This window comes from Aethalodelphis obliquidens, unplaced genomic scaffold, assembly GCF_003676395.1.
Source record: "Aethalodelphis obliquidens isolate GAN/ISIS:26980383/991018 unplaced genomic scaffold, ASM367639v1 scaffold7, whole genome shotgun sequence".
Classification (NCBI taxonomy): Eukaryota; Metazoa; Chordata; class Mammalia; order Artiodactyla; family Delphinidae; genus Aethalodelphis; species Aethalodelphis obliquidens.
This window is the reverse complement of record NW_020837951.1, coordinates 18954995-18970747: the sequence shown is the minus strand read 5'-3', so window position 1 is coordinate 18970747 and position 15753 is coordinate 18954995. Positions and strand designations below refer to the sequence as shown.

General features: G+C 44.4%; 1 long non-coding RNA gene across 2 annotated transcripts in view; it reads left to right on the top strand.

Moving 5' to 3' along the window:
* Positions 1–15753, top strand: part of LOC113619775 (uncharacterized) — a 187672-nt gene that overhangs the window by 156113 nt on the left and 15806 nt on the right. The window contains exons 6-7 of one of the 2 annotated variants that reach the window (XR_003432526.1): positions 93–167; positions 4231–4321. This is a non-coding gene — a long non-coding RNA (uncharacterized LOC113619775). The remainder of the gene's footprint in view (positions 1–92; positions 168–4230; positions 4322–15753) is intronic. The other variant, XR_003432525.1, reaches the window with a different exon arrangement.

Sequence of the window (15753 nt, the reverse complement as noted above, 5' to 3'; positions counted from 1 at the left end):
TATTTATGTACCTTCCTCTGTGAAAAAAAATGTCTTGGAGGTATTGTATATTTTTGTTTTCTAACTCAGTAAACTTTTTATTGTCTTAATAGCTGGTGCCAGAATTCATCTATCAAGGGATTCTTCTTATTTGGAAAGCTCCCATGTCAAGTCACTCTGAGTGGCAGGTAAGACTCCAAGAGGGTTGGTAAGAGCTCAAGCAAAAGAAAAACGGGCTAAGCTGTCCAACTTGGGAACCTAAGAGGAATTTAGAGATATGTCTCTATCTGTATCAATGAGGAAAAGGAGAAATCAGGGACATATAAGGGAGCCGGGGGTGGGGGGAAGGAGGGACTAGAGAGCTGGTCTGTGACTGAGGACTACATGGGGTAAAGGCAGAGCCACTGGCAGGTTCTGAGAGTCGCCATTGCTCAGGTTGGCTGGCTGAGGGGCCAGGTTAGGGCTGCAATGAAACCAGTGCTTTGCTCTCCACGTCCCTTGGTCTATGAGTACATGGAGGGAGTGCCTCTACCGCTTCCAGGTGACCCTGGGAAAAACATCCCATGGGAATTCCCTTGTGGCAGGGTGGCCAGAGGAAAGCTTCACAAGGAAGATCTTTAATGTTCAATTTGAAGTTGTTGGTATGTAACCCCTTTCCTATCTCCTATGTAAATCTTCAAGTAAGTATACTATACTTATCAGCTCTTTGTGCAAGATGCCACACGTGTGTGTGAAAGTGAATGTAGGAATTGAGGAAGGGCTGGATTTCTTGTCTGGTTTGTAGCAATGTGGAATAAACAGCACTTGAAAAATGAGGAACCCAGATTTGGAGACGTCAGAATGCAATCCCTCCCTGGAAATCTGCAGAAATCTTACAGGCTTTGCTTTTCCATGGAGCATGAAGTTAGTGATTTGAGTCAACTTTATCTGGATTTTAAAGGGCTGGAGGAAGCAAGTGACATTAGGATTATATTTTATTGTTTTGATGCCACCAGCAAGATGTCATTGATACTTTTATTTTATGACTGACTGTCTCTTGCTCAAGTAAACCGCTATTGCATCATGGGTAGTTTACACAGATCACTGGAGTTTTATGGAAGCTGTTTAAAACACCAATTATACGGGCAAATGGAGATTCTGATCTCCAGGATTCAAAGGAGAATAGTTAATTTATGCAATAGATCTTCTGGAATGTATTTTTATAGACTGTAATTGGATGAGCTCGCTGAGCGCAATGCATGGTATGGAAGAGTAAACAATTAGATGTCCTAAGTTCAAGACCCAGCTCTCATGCTACATTGCTGTGTGAGTTTGGGTACCCCCCGTCCTCTCTGATAGATAATTGTCCCATAATATTAGAATGTTAAACAGAAATGGTGCTTCACTACAATGCTGAACCATTATAAAGGATTACTAACAGTATGTACGATATTGTTCTAAGCCACTTTTTAAGTTGACTGCTTTCCAGAGGGTCCTCATGTTCCCTGTCCTTGCTTTCCTGTCTCCTGGTCCCTGCTTCTGCCCTCCTTCTTCGTATGTCCTGAGTGAACCTTTATTTATTTATTTATTTATTTTTTTTGCGGTACGCGGGCCTCTCACTGCCACGGCCTCTCCCTTTGCGGAGCACAGGCTCTGGACGCGCAGGCTCAGCGGCCATGGCTCACAGGCCCAGCCGCTCCACGGCATGTGGGATCTTCCCGGACTGGGGCACGAACCCGCGTCCCCTGCATCGGCAGGCGGACTCTCAACCACTGCGCCACCAGGGAAGCCCTGAACCTTTATTTTTTTATAATTCAGGGTTCCTCAACCTCTGCACACTTGATATCGTGGGCTGGACAGTGCTTTGTTGCAGGCGGGGGCTGGGCTGTCCCGTGCTTTGCAAGATGCTGAGCGGCGTCCTTGTCCTCTCCTCATTAGATGCCAATGACACTGTTCTCCCCCTTGAGATGGCAAAAAATGTCTCCAGACATTGCCAAATGTCCCTCTGGGAGCTAAACCATACACTCCCTCCTCCAGTTTGGTGAATATCCAAGTTTGATGATTATTAAATTATTGTTGCCAGTGAGAAGTAGAAATTGAGGATTCTTCCTGATTTCCACCCCCCTCCTTTCACACACACACACACACACACACACACACACACACACACACGCACCACTCAAACACATCTTCATCCTCTCATATTAATACAGATATTAATTCTCTAAGGCAGCCCACTGTGTGAGCATTCCCATCATGGGAGCAGGGCTCGGTGAGGATGGAGAGCAGTCTTTCCTCTCTTGGTTCATCCTCTGGTTTCCAGGGTGGATGGAGGTACCTGCACTTCTAGAGCTCAGTGATCAGGACTTGAAGCTGAGGCCCAACGTGACTTTATAATTTGTTCCAGAAAATTTTTCCCCAGAAAGATAAAGCTGCAAACCAGTAAATAACCTCATTTAACCTCAGCAGCTTATTCTGCTCAGGATGATTGAATGCTCACCTGGGCAAATATCACCTTTCTCAGGACAGTAGATTACTCAACAGGGCAAACACTCTTGCTCATCAAACAACTGTTTACTCATGAACACACCCTTCAGGACTTTCCTATCCTACACTGTTGACTACACCCTTGACCTCCCCTTTCTGAGATACACTAGAACCCTCTCAAGGTGATGTTCTCCCTTATGTGACGAGTAAAAACTCAACTTTGCCTGATAAATGGAGGTCTCTTTGGGGGAACTGGCAGTCCCCCAGAACCTGTCTACTTTTAAAGGAAGGGGTACCATCATAAAGCATGGACCCAGTGATGCTTACGAAAAGACCAGGAGGAAATTTTGAAACAGCAGCTTTTCGGCATCTTTGGCCAAATAAGATTCCTAGTCATGGTGTCCCCACACTGCACTCTGTAAGTAGAAAGGAGGTAACAGTAGGATTTATGATTCTCCTGCCCACAGAGTGTGAGTGTAAGTGGAATAGAGTCAGGGTCACAAGTTTTGTTTTGTTTTGTTTTTTGTGGTTCGCGGGCCTCTCACTGTTGTGGCCTCTGCCGTTGCAGAGCACAGGCTCCGGACGCGCAGGCTCAGTGGCCATGGCTCATGGGCCCAGCCGCTCCGCGGCATGTGGGATCTTCCCGGACCGGGGCACGAACCCGTGTCCCCTGCATCGGCAGGCGGACTCTCAACCACTGCGCCACCAGGGAAGCCCAGGGTCACAAGTTTCATAAGCAGAGAAAAGAAGGAAAGCACAGAAACACACATACACACAAACACACATACATACTTTGGAATTATGGAATATTTCGTTTTTATACTTTTCCATATTTAACATGTTTTTCTTAATGAAGATGTCTTCCTGTTCATCAGAATACTTGCTGTTTTAATTTCAGATGAAATAATAAGTTAATATAATTCTCTCCTAGCATATACTGGGATATCCAGGATCTTGGCTTCAAAAACTACTACAGAGCTGGGAGTGTATCATTTGCAGCAAGTGTTAACATGAAGTATGAATTAAAAGAATTGTGATTACTTCTCCTTTTTTTTCCCTTTGCATTTCTTTAACAATCTCATGGCTACTAATAAATGCACTTAGCAGTGAGATGGGATGGGTAACCTGTGGGGCATATGACAGGACACAATGACCAGGCACTAAAATAAGTCATACTGCTGATACCCAGAGACATGGATGGATATAAAAACTGAGGATACCCTTGACCCAATATGTCTCTATAAAGATGAACCCTCTGGGTTTGGCTTCACTTCTACTACTTACTAATTTTGTAACCATGAGCAAAATGCTTCACTTTTCAGCTACAGTTTCTTTACCTGCTAAGGTGAGATACCTGTACCTGCCCAGCGAGCCTCATGAGTTTTTGGAAAGACCAAAAGAGATAATGCATATATGCATGTTTAGGAGACAGTTCAAATACATGGTATTATGAGAATACCTCTCAATTTTTCAAACTGATATTAGCATCTATTAACATAAACTCCCACACCCAATTAGAATGCTGGAGCTATTCAGCTCGATGGGATTGCCTGCGGCAGAGATATAGGCGTTTGGGGATCTCCACCTTATCTTAGAGTACCATGGCCTCGCACAGCACCAGGGACCTGGCTGGAGACCCCAACTTGCAGCCTAGTTCCCCCAGGGCTGCGTGGGTGATAGGTACACTCGCTGAGAGCATCCCTTGGGGGAACGTGTAGGAATGCTTGCCACAGCTACTCACCATCCCTCATGCCTAGCCTGTAATCCACAAATTGGATTTTCCAGGGTAGAGTCAGAGGAATGCAGGAATGAGGGAGGAAAAGATGGATAACACATCTCCTGCATCCACTATTTACTGTGTTCCCACCACCTTCTAGTAAGTGTTATCTCATAAAATACCCAGAACTGATATTACTAGTATAAAGTCTGTGTGATTGTACCCATGACAAGCTTCAAGAGTTTACGTATTTTGCCCCAGGTCACAGAGCTCATCAATAGCAGAGCAAGAATTCGCATTCACCTGCATAAATTCCATTCTGCCTTACTCCATCTGAGCAAGGAGAGCCTTCTGGGATTTGTAGATTAGCCCCGTCGGGTAGGACAGCATCAGTACTAGAAGTGAGTTCCGTTAATATCAGACGGTTCCTAGAGCTTAATGCTTTCAGCTTCTTTTCCTCTGCCACTTCCATATTTTGATTCCAAGGATCAAATAATCTAAGAATGTCATAATCCAATGTTAATTCAATGAGACATGCATGAAATTCACAAAAATAGGTAGATATTCTTTTTTTTTTCTTTTTTAAGGCTATCTTTGGGTGGTGGGTGAGGATGGCTTTAGGCAATGGCTTCCCACTTTTTTTGACTTTCGAAATATGAACTGGGGAAAGTACGTGAAAATAGAGTTTGATAGACTGGAGAAAAGGTTTTTCTAAAATCCCTACAACCTGTGATGGATATGAATAAGGTCACACTCATTATTGCTTGTTAGCCTACATTCCCACTAGAAGGAAAGAAAGTATTTCCTTTTCTTTTTTTTTTTTTCTTTTTTTTTTTTTTGCTGTACGCGGGCCTCTCACTGCTGTGGCTTCTCCCGTTGCGGAGCACAGGCTCCGGATGCACAGGCTCAGCGGCCATGGCTCACGGGCCCAGCCGCTCCGCGGCATGTGGGATCTTCCCGGACCGGGGCACGAACCCGTGTCCCCTGCATCGGCAGGCGGACTCTCAACCACTGCGCCACCAGGGAAGCCCTCCTTTTCATTTTAATACTCTTGCCACTTCTCCAGATTTTCTAGGAACCTTAGATACTTACTCAGTTCTAGGAGAATCAGTTCTTTAATAAATTGCAAGCCCAGAGAGAAAACTGGGTTCTGAGCACCTGCTTCTTCCTGCCACACAGTGAAGCTGTTGTAGATCAGTCCTGCAGAGCCCTGTGGCTAGTTTTCCTGTCTGCAGTAATGTGCTTGCTGGTCCAGGTCCTTGTCCAGGCTGAAAATCTTACTTGGTCTCCAGAGTAATGGTTCTTTTTAATTACATTCTTAAGCCCAGGCAATTGTGCCCACCTCACTTCACTCTACCTGAGTACTGCACTTGAACCAGCTTTCCCTGTGTTGCATGCTAGCTTGTGTTTCCTTTTCCTAAAGGTAATTCTATTCCTGGTGTCTGTTGCCTTTCCCTGGACCTCTGATCAAATCTCAGTGAGCAGCAGTGGAGTCCTCTTGTCACTTCTCTCCCAGAAGACCCACCCTGTACCCCTTATATAACTTGATCCCTCTTTCTCAGCAAGCTGCCTTGTATACAATTGGTCTGTGGAAGTAACAGCTCTGGCGCAATGATACAAGATGCAGTTCCTGACTCTCCTTGCCCCTGAGTATCACCTACATTTATGTAACTCAGGGGTCCCAGAAGGTGTTTTTTGAAGCAATTTCTTTTTCCATATCTAAATAGAAGAATGACTAGCATAACTTTAAAATCCATCTCTTCAACAGACACCCTGTTTGGTGTCTTGACAGGCACCCTATTGCTGATATATTACATGACATCCTGAAAAAGAGCTTGGGGTTTGCAGTCTGAGCAAAATCGGGCTGTGAAGCCTGGCTCCCAGTCATCACTTGTGTGCCGAGGTTATTGTTAACTCAAACCAGGATTCTCTCTCTTGCCTCCTGTTTCTGCCTCACCAATCCAGCCTCCATGCTGCAGACTGCTTCTAGGATTGATTCGTCTAAATCACCACTCTGTGTAATAGGCTTTAAAAAATCCCCTCTTTTATATTCCAAGTTCTCTGTATTGATCATCCATTCCTTTTGTAGTTTAGAAAAAAAGAATAAAGGAATGCATAAATGAAACATGATGGCATATCCTACAGCAATTAAAACGGAAGGAACTGGGTCTAAATACGACAGCAAGGGCAAATCTGCAAATCACTCCAACGAGTGAAAACGCCACGCCATGCTGCAGATACGTTCTGAATGTAAATATGTCCTATTTATGTTCAATTTCAGAAATACGAAGTATAAAATAAGTTGAGATTTGAAGGATCCAGTAGGTAGTTTTCCCTTCCCTACCAGAGTTCAAACCCATCACACTCCAGGGGCCTCGGGTGGAACGTTCTGTGTAGCCTCTGGAAAGACCCTTCATTTGGATTGAGGTTGGGGGAAGTGCGTTCCCCTCCCCTCCCCTGTGATGGGATGAGGATGAAGGAAACCAAAGCACCCCGGCAAATGCTTTCTCTGTAAAGGCTCCAGTTCTTTGACGTCTTCATCCTCTGGAAGAATGAATTGCAAGCCCTTTCTTAAAGCCTGCAGGTGAGTGACGGGGTCAGTCTGGCCACCTGCCCTCAAGTCTTGACATAGAATGTTCATGCTTCAGAATATAAGGTATTTGATAGGTACTGCTTTGTAAGTGGTCTTTGTGGGGGGTTTTCTACACAAACTCCAAGGTAGTAGTAGATGACGTTGTTCACACTCTTGTACATTTCATTAAGGCCCAAAGGTTCCACAATCAGGCCCCAATGCTGTTCGTTCAGTGCCTGGTTCTTCTGTGCCCAGCCCTGTACTGGGCACTCGGACATGAACAAGCCCAGGTTCCTGGCTTTGGGGGTTTCAGGGCTGGTTGGAATTACCTTCCTAGTTAGTTCTCTGCAACTGTCACCCGCAAACAAGCTAAGAGTCATCAGAGCGCTGACTCACCAGTATGTAACCGCGTACTTCCCCGCCTTGAGGCCTTTGCCGTGTGTATCCCTCTGCTTGCAGTGACTTTTCTTCCTCCAGTGAACACACGCTCACCCCAAAGGCCAGGAGACCTTTTTTGATTCCCAGTCTACCATATCTCTCCCATCCTCCCCCTCTCCATGCTTCCTCTGTGCCCTTCTAGTCCTTCTCCCAGTGCGCCTGGCGTTGGCTTGAGCTGTGCGTGTAGCTGTCTCCCCCACTGGATTGGGAGCTCTGTGAGGGTAGAGCCCTTGGCTTTTTCATTTCTGTGTTTTCAAGATGCCCGATGCAGTGACTGGCACCTGGTAGAATGGAGGACATCTAAGTGCACTTTGCCATGAGCTATGTGGCCCTCAGTGTATGAAGCTGCCTCCCCTCCTTCTTTGGGGGGTCTCAGGAAAAGTGGCTGTCCAGATGTGTGGAAAGAGCAGTGGGCAAAGCATCATGAGGCTTGGATTTTTCTTCCTGCCTCTCAGCCTCCTGGTCCACGGGCAGTCACTTTCCCTCTCTGGGCCTTGGTCTCCACTTCTCAGAAGGGGGCTTGTGTCTCACTGCTCTGAACATGTAAGAACCTGGTGTTATTTGCTGTGCTTCTTTCAGATCAAACGTCCCCTGTATCTGTATCTCTTTCTTTTCCCCGTCCTTCCTCTTAGATGCGTAATAAACCAAGAGTTTACAGTAAAATCACAGGAAGAGCTAAATGATGTGTTCTCTTCAGGAAAGTACCTGGTCCCCCAGGTAGCCAGCGGCTGCCTCAGGAACCCCGAGCCTCCCTGAGCTGTGGCTCCCGAGGACTTTCAGTGTAGACCCGGCAACCCACCTCGAGCCTTTGATGTGGCTTTGACAGGGCATGATGCAAATGCAGCCCTGATTCAGAGCTGCAGAAAGCCTTGCTGCTTTCTGCCACCAGCCCCGGGGATCGAACAGTGGTGGGGGACAGTCAGGGCAACGGCAGAGAGCAAGACTCTCAGTAATCACACCCACCAGATCCCCAGACTTCAGGCGGGACCAACCTTTTTTCCACCAGAGCTCTCCTAAAGAGGGAAATAGACATGCCCTTAGGATCGGTTTGCACCCTAAGAAGCCAGGTGGTGCTCAGAGGAAGTCCCTGGAGAGACGACACATTGAATAATCAGCCCCCGAATCCTCGGAGCTCTCGGTGCTCTTATAAAGAACCAAGGACTCTCCAACGTGTTTATCCATGTCTTCTCAGTAGAAATAAAGGAAATGGAGGAGCCTGAAGATATCGTTTCTACTCATGGCTTTCGTTCAATGCATTCATTCATTTATTCACTTACTTAGCAAAGACTTGAGGACTTATGCCATACATGGCACTGTGCTGGCACTAGGGACACAATAGTTTCAGATAGATAGATAGATAGGTGATAGATATGTGGATATTGATATGGATATAGATAGGGATGTGAATGTGGATATAGACAAATGGAGATAGAGATATTGACTAGACCCTTGCAAAGCTCAGAATCTGGTAATGGACACAGGCATTATACAAACAGTGGCACAAATAATTGTGGTAACTGCCTGGGGGAAAAGACCCGTGAGCCACAAACCTACAAAATGGGGGCCTCTTGATTTCTTCTGGGGCTCAGGCAAGGCTTCCTACGTAGAGTCATCTGAGAGTTGAGCTCCAATGAAAGGAGACCACCCTCCCCCAACCCCCTACCACAGACACTGGTCAAATCAATTGTAAAGTGGGTTCTGGAGTCAGACTACTTGAGTTTCCATCTGTCTCCACTATAAAGTAAGTAGTTTTACAAAGTCATCGAGGACCGAGGCTCCTTCCTTCTGCCCTCGCATCTGCAGCTCTAGAATATTGCTTTCAATTTCAGGTGACAGGATGGCTGCTCCTCCTATAGGCGTCACAGCTGTTTTCAGGTGCCAGGAAAGGAAAGACCAAATGCCAAAGGGGGCATTTCCTTCCAAAGAGGTTAGCCACAAGCTCCAGCCATTGGATTCTGCCCATGTTTCATGGGCCAGAACTGGATCTTACAACTACTTCTAGTTGCAAGAATGTCTGGGAGGGGGCGGGGGGATTTTGAACTGGGCACTTTGCCTCATTGAACCAAATCAGAGGACACTGGGTGGTAAACTAGCTGTGTCTGCCTCCATCTGCAGGGAGCCATCCTTCATACCCATCTGTCTCTGCTCCACTTCCCTCACGTGAGGTTCTCATCCTACCACCGCTTGGTGGACCAAGCATGCACTGTGCTTTCCCATCCCTGTGTTCTCTCCAGCTGAAACGCCCTTCCCCAGTCCACCTGTACCAATCATATTCTTCATTTAAGACCTGTGTCAAGTGGTGGAGGCACATGAAATTCTCCTGGATCTACCCCCCTTGTCAAGCTCCTCCTTCTCTAAACCTCCATGGAACCTCATATTGTCTTCTTGGGGTCTAAGGAGTGGGTGGGGAGTGGGAAACTAAGGCTTTGGAGACAGACACACTCTGTGAAGTCACTTTTCAGCCTCTCACTAGCTTTATGAATAATTTTGGCAAGTTACTTAGCCTTCTGAAGTCTCTTAGTATCTGTAAGAAGGATATAGTAGTCTACACTTCAGGAATATGAGACAACTCTCATAAAATGACTTATGCCCCTGCCTCTCCCCCGACCACCACTTTTATTACATCTACCACCCACCCTTTCTCTGAGGCAAAGATGCTAGGCAACCTACGGGCCTGACTTTCTATCACTCTTAGTGATCATCTTAATGATTATGCATTAAGAAATGACACCCTTGTTGGTTATCACTTCTGTCTAGTCTGCAAGGGTACTCATGGCCCCCATAGCAATTTCCTGGCCTCCTGATGTCTGAGTTCCCCAGGGGCCGGTGAGCAACACCCTAGACGTGAATATCTGCCCCATCAACATGGAAATTCTATCTCAGCAGCCTTGCCACTGGTTTATATTGGTAGGTCAGATAAAGGGCATTGCAGGCCGTGTGTGGAAGGGGGAGGATGTGTGCATGTACGGAAGGAAAACAGCCTGGTTCTAGTCATGGAACTGCCTCTTACTCATTGTGCGATTTCCTCAAGTCTCTGGCCCTCTCTGGCCTCAGTTTCCCACCTGTAAAATTTGATAGTGGGAATCAGTCCCTAAGCAGTGTCCACCTGGCTCAACTCTTAGGTCTAGAAGTCTGTTTCAGGGAAGTCAGCTTGGCTTCAGATACCCCATGGTGCTGGGGAGGGGTGATGGTTGGTTGTGGGTCATCCTGAACTAGAGGAGTTCAGGATGTGTGTGTGTGTGTGTGTGTGCGTGTGTGTAGGAGTAGGGGGACCAGGACCAATCCAGGGGGCTACTCAGAGGATGTGTGACATCAACCTAGAAACAGCCACTGAGAGTTCAGTACCACTTGGAATTCTTGAAGGCACGCTAGACAGTCTTTGTAGATTATCCTAAAGTCAAGCAATTAGCATTCCTTGCATGCCTACTGTATACACATATGATACTGATATGAGTTTTACATTTAGAGTTATATTTTTATAGGGATAGTTGAGCTATATACTCTGTCTCAGAGCATAGTATCATCATTGGAACAACAGCCTCTTGTTACATTTTTATTTTATTAATATTAGTTTCTTCCTTGTACCCTTGATCCCCTCCCTTATCCTCCCCCCACCCCATCATAAGGATATGTGTATACTTTTTAAAGTGTGTAGTAGTCACGGTGAATGTGTAAGCTTTTAATTTATACATATATGGTGCCATGATATATATTTTATTCAGTTTCTTCTCCCTTCACTCAATATTTTATTTTAAGACTCTATCCACCTCCATGATGTACTTGTAGTTGACTTTTCTAACTGCTACATAGTATCTCTGTGGACCCACTACACTGTACTCTTCTATCCTGCTAGGGGTGCTAAGTGTATTGCCTCCAGTTCCCAGAAGCAGTGAGGCAAGTCTTGTCTGCTAGGGTACTCATTGCTTTTTCCCAGGTGCTTTTTAAAGGCAGATACTTGCTGCTAACGGAGACAGCTTTAGGTGCTGCATAGCTAACTATCAGCAACATGGACTTATATACTATATTTCATCATGAAGCTCCTATCAGTTTAGTGCTAGTAGGTCATTGCTAACCCTCTTTGCTCACTAAATTTGTCTTTTTAAATAGATTAGGAGCAGGTCTCAGGCTAACATATTTGCAGGCAGCGTGCTTTAGCTGAAATTTAATTCTGTTGGAAATTCAATTAAAGTGTAATTTAATAAAATCTATTCATTTAAATTGTTCCTTCTATTTTTAATAAGCAACCTAGTTTTTTAAAGAAGTGACATTCCATATATAATAGAATCTAAATGCTGCTGGTTATACAAACATCATTATTGTATATTCCATTAAGAAAGAAATATCATTCTACTAATTGACCATCATACACCATTGAGTATAAGCATGCTGCTTTCAAAGATGTTAAAATGTGAACAAACAGGCATCTGTTTTTGTTTTCTTTTACAAAGAAGGGTAGTTGGGTAAACAGGAATGTTGATTTAATGGAAAAAAAATGAACAGTAAATAATTGACAATTTTGGAGTTAAGTGAATTTGGTAGAAATGAGGATGCTGGTGCCGGAATGACTGAAGCTTGGGAAACACTGAATTATCTCACGTGGGTGGTCCTCAGACCAGCTTTGTAAGGCAGGCATGGTTATTCCTGCTTAGCAGGCAGGGAGAAGTGGTCTTCCCCAGGCCACAAGGTTAAGAGTAAACTTATATTCAGGCACATACGGCAAAAGTCCCAGCCTCCAGGTACTAAGAGTCCATCAAACTTGTGACCTGGTTCCAGGGTGGCTCTCTCCTGCCCCTCCTTTTTGAGAAGTCTTGAGGAGTGCCTAGATCTTGGCCATGTCCTCCCAATCTTGAGCCCTTCAAAGCACCTGAATGCTTTCATGTTAGCAACCACAATCACTCCCGCCTGAGTATGAATTAGTGTGTGTTCTGGTATCTTTCTCACAATGGCTACATTATCAACAGAGAAGTCAGATGATGATGAGTGGACGTTTCTGATATTGAGATATCCACTAAGGGATGTATATTGAGGACAGAGAATATTCTAGTAATAGCAGAGGTAGTTGTAGTAGCAGTAGTAGTGGTAGTAATGCTTCATTAGTTACGAGTTTTTTTCACTTTTATTTTTATTTGATTCTTACCACCATCCTGAGTAGATATTATCCCCATTTTACAGGTGGAAAAACTGACAATGTTAATTTGCCCAAAAATCTCACAATAACTGGTAGAACTGTAAGTAGATCTGTGAAGGAACTGCCTTTCTCTCTTTTTTTAATTAAACTGTTATTTTGAGATAGTTGTAGATTCACTACTATTAGAGATAAGGTAGACCGGTCCAAGAGATCTGGTGTGTTACTGGATTTATCACTTTTCCCCATTGGTAACATCTCACAAAATTGTAGCACCATGTCACAACCAGGGTGCAGACATTGATATAATCAAGATATAGAGCGTTTCCACGGGTCTGTCCCCTGGTGTTGCCCTTTTATAGTCACATCCACCTCCCTCTCCTGCACCCCATCCCATTCCTGACTCCTGGCAACCACTGATCTGTTCTCCATTTCTATAATTTTGCCATTTCAAGTGTGTTACATAAATATCATTATACCGTGTACAACCTTTTGAGGTGGTTTTTTCACTCAGTTTAATCCTCTGGAGATTCACACAAGTCAAGTTGTTCAGTGCATCAATAGTTTGTTCCTCTTACCCCTGAGTAGTGTTCTGCGGTTTATCCATTCAGCTTTTGGATGGGTTGTTTTCAGTTTCCAGCTATTACAAATAAGGCTTCTGTGAATAACCTTGCACAGGTTTTTGCATGAACATAAGCGTTCCTTTCTCTGGAATAAATGCCTGAGTGTGATTACTGGGTTTTAGGGCAGTTGCATGTTTTTTTTAACAAGAAACTGGCAGACTGGTTTCCAGAGTGCCTATGCTGTTTACATCTCTCACCAGCAACTTATGTGACCCAGTTTCTCTGCATCTTCACTAACATTTGGTTTTGTCATTAATTTTTATCTTGGCCAATTTGACAGGTGTGTAGTTATATCTCATTGTAGTTTTAATTTACTTTTCCCTAATGGCTAATGATGTTGAACGTCTTTTATGTGCTTGATTACCAACTGTATATCCTCTTTGTTGAAACTTTGCTGCTTTTTTTTTTTTTTTTTATAGGAACATAGAGCCACTGAAGCATGCTGTATTCCTGAAAGTCTTTAAATTGCTGTCTGAGTAACACTCTTGAGATGCATTTTATTTTTATTTTTTTATTTTTTTAATTTTTTTTTTTGCGTTACGCGGGCCTCTCACTGTTGTGGCCTCTCCTGTTGCAGAGCACAGGCTCTGGACGCGCAGGCTCAGCGGCCATGGCTCACGGGCCCAGCCGCTCCATGGCATGTGAGATCTTCCCGGACCGGGGCACGAACCCGTGTCCCCTGCATCGGCAGGCGGACTCTCAACCACTGCGCCACCAGGGAAGCCCTTTGCTGCTTTTTTTTTTCCCTAAATACCCTTCCATTTTCCCCAATATTCTGTCTTTCAAAAAATTTAATTTTGTAGGTTGTAACTTCATGTGCCATTGTTAGAAATAATACAGGGATCAATAATAATAATATGAAGAACTCAAAAAGTGGGCAAAAGATTTGAAAAGACATTTCTCCAGAGAAAACATACAGTGGCCAATAAGCACATGAAAAGACGGGCAACCTCGTTAGCCATTAGGGAAATACAAATGAAAATTACAGTGAGATACCATTTCACACCCACCAGAATGAACATAATAAAAAAAGAGAGAAAATGACAAGTGTTGGTGAGGATATGGAGAAACTTGAACCTTCCCACACTGCTGATGGGAATGTAAAATGGTGCAGCTGTTCTGAAAAACAATCTGGAAGTTTGTCAAAAGGTTAAATGTAAACATATAATTCAGCAATTCCATTGCTAGGTACACGTTTAAGAGAGTATTTATAGTAAAAGTGTCCATACTAGCCGAAAAGTGGAAACCACCGTATGTCCATCAACTAATGAATAGATGATTAAAATGTGGTGTATGCATACAATGGGATACTGTTCATCAATAAAAAGAAATGAAATATCGATACATGCTACAATAAATGCTAAGGGAAAGAAGCCAGTCACATATTATATGAAATATCCAAAACAGACAAATCTATAGAGACAAAAAGTAGATTAGCAGTTTCCTATGGCTTAGGGGTATGGGGGCGTTGGGGAATGATAGATAACAGAGGCAGGGTTTCTTTTTGGGAGATAATTAAAATGTTCTAAAACTGTGGTGATGGATAGATAACAGAGGCAGGGTTTCTTTTGGGGGGATAATTAAAATGTTCTGAAACTGTGGTGATGGATGTAGAACTCTGTGAATATACTAAAAGCTGTTGAACTGTACACGTTACATGAGTGAATTGTATGTTACATGAATCATACCTCTATAAACTTGTCTTTTCTTAAGGAAATAGTATGGAGAGATTCTGTGTATCCTTTACCCAATTTCCCCCAATGGTAATATTTTGCAAAACCATGATATGATAGAATATTGACACCAGGATGCTGAGATTGATACAACCCGCTATGTTATTTAGATTTCCCCAAATTTACTTGTACTTCTCTCTCTGTCTCTCTTTTTCTCATTCCCTCTGCCTCTGTGCCTGTGTGTACTGTGTGTGTTGTTCTATACATTCTACCACGAATGTCACTTTGTGTATCCACCACTGTAGTCAAGACACCAAACTGAACATTGCCTCTTTTAAAGCTCTACTCACCTTAGATTCTGTCTGAGGACGTGCTCTAAAGACCTTTAATTTGTCCTCACTGTTAATATCCCAAAGCAGAGCAGATGCCCCCTTGCCTCCAAGCATACTCCTCCTCGCCATCAAAGGGCAGAAGTCATAGAGGAGCATGAATTCCCACCCACACCGGAGGGACGGAAGGTTGGGATTGCAGGCACCATTCATCTAGATTCTAGAATCACCCACACTTCTGAAAGAGTAGGAAATTATCTTACCAAAAGGAGGAGCATGAATTCGGGAAGGGGGATACGCCCCCACGTCTCCACTCCCGCTTCCTCCTCCCACCAAGTTCGGAGGCGAGCTCTCTAACTCCCAGGCCCGGTGGGTGACTCGTCAGCGCTTTTGGAGATCCGGTATTTATTGGGTTGCCACTAGCAAACGGTCTCAGGGAGAGGACTGGCAATGATTCATCTGTTCTAATCCCTGTGTTTTCATCAGCCTTGCTTCTGTGAAAGGGGACAGCCCCGGTCGCTCTTCCACATCATCATTGCTTTGGTTTCTCTCAAAATGTTTGCTCAGAAAAAGCCCAGAGTTTGGCCCAGGTTCATTCTGGGCTTCCAGGGGAATTTCCCATCCTCAGACTCCATGGGTGAATTTGCTAGAACATCCGCTCCTTACCTGGCAGGGCAGAAGGTAAATCTGGCTCTATCACAGATGGTTTTTTTGGATCAAAGACAAACTTACTAGGATCCCATCTTCTAGGACAAGAGATGTGGGAAGAAATAGCCATTTTTACTCTCTGTCTCTCAACTGTGATCCCACTGCTTCCACATCACTGGTCCT